We start from the raw sequence: 1,651 nt of genomic DNA, 5'->3' as shown, positions 1-1,651 counted from the left end.
GTGCCGGCAGCTCCGGCGGCGGGGAAGCTCTCCGGCCGCGGGAGGAGCCGAAAAGGTAAAATCCACAGGGCGAGGGGTAAGGCTTTAACAGCCCAGAAGTGCGGCGTGGGGAGAGGGGTGCCCCGAAAGGAGGAGGCTTGGAAAAAACTGCAAGGGGGGGTGGCTGGTGCGGGAGGGCTTTGGGACCGCGTAGCCCTTTTGGGAATGAAGAGGCTCAGCGGGTGGTAACGGCGATAGGGCTGCCTTGACGGGAGGCGTGGGCAATTATTATGGCCTCGCCTGCTGCTGAGTTGATGGAAAAAGTACTAAGAGGGGTGGTGAGGAATTCAGAAGGCTGTGAGCCTCTAGCAGCTAGCAGGGAGGGGACGCCCCGGACAAATGCCCAAGCGGCAGCAGCCTGTGTGTGTGGGAATGTGCCTGTGTGCCTGTGTGTTCATCGGGGCGTTAAAGCAGAGGAGGGAAGCGGCGACCTCCGGTCTTGACATATACAGAATAACTGGAGCAGGGAGATGTGCCCAGAGACCATAGAAAGATGGAGATCAGTTTGGGATCAACTCTAAGGGTATGGGCATGGGAGCAGGATCAGAACGGTAAGGAAGGGGGCTGCGAAACTGTACATAGTAATGCAAGGGTTGTTAAAGAAAGGGATTACAGGAGAGGGAGAGAGCTGCTGGAACAACATCTGGCCCATTCCTAACGGAGAGCTGGAAGGTGTGGGAGGAGTGACGGGTTACACGGATGGCATCTTGGTTATGGGGACTAGTCACTCTAGAGAAGTACTAACAAGGATAGAGCAGTTTGGATTTAACGTGAGCTAGGAAAATCTTGGGCTGATGTGCTGGTTAGCACATCAGGGATATTGTTAAAGTATTCCAGCTCCTCTAATCTTCATTCTGTTTCTTAAAGCTGTAAAAACATGCAAGAGTTGCTGCCACGTGCTTTCCCTCAAGATCTCAAGGGAGTTTTAACACTTAGCCTCAAGACAATGGGAACAGATTTAAATGTTTAGTGTCCTAGTAATGAATGCTTGTTAATAGTCCTCTCAGAAGTAACTAATTTTACCTTTGAAGGGATGTGGAATGAACAAAAAAATGAAACAAATAAATTAGTTTTTTGGATTGGAACACGATATGGGGCAGGTGCAGAAGTCACATGGAGTCTGCATGGTACTTTTGCAACCAAAGTAATACTAGAGGGATGCAGTTATGTCAGCCTGTATATGCTGCAAGTTAGTTTGGGCCACTGAGTATATCCAAACAAAATCTGGTATTAATCCTGTAAATTATGGGGTGAAATGAGGAATGTCAGAAATATGGAATGAAATATGGAATGTCAGAAATTAATTATCCTGGACTACATTCAGAGTGTGCCTTTTCTGTACTGTCTGCCTGGCAAACTGGCTACCTGGCAAACATCATGGAAACAATATAGAAGGTATGGGCACATCTGATATTTAACAGTCCTAAATTAATTTGATACTGAAATGCTCTCAGCTAAACTCAGGAAGATGGGGGCTGTATTGGGTTCACGTGGCCAGGTTTTGGTAGCGGGGAGGGCTACAGGGGTGGCTTCTGTGAGAAGCTGCTAGAAGCTTCCCCCATGTCTGATAAAGCCAATGCCAGCCGGCTCCAAGACGGACCTGCTGCTGGCC

The sequence above is a fragment of the Pygoscelis adeliae genome, unplaced genomic scaffold (assembly GCF_000699105.1).
Source record: "Pygoscelis adeliae isolate BGI_AS28 unplaced genomic scaffold, ASM69910v1 Scaffold14, whole genome shotgun sequence".
Classification (NCBI taxonomy): domain Eukaryota; kingdom Metazoa; phylum Chordata; class Aves; order Sphenisciformes; family Spheniscidae; genus Pygoscelis; species Pygoscelis adeliae.
The sequence above is the reverse complement of the archived record's forward strand: the minus strand, read 5'-3'. Positions refer to the sequence as shown.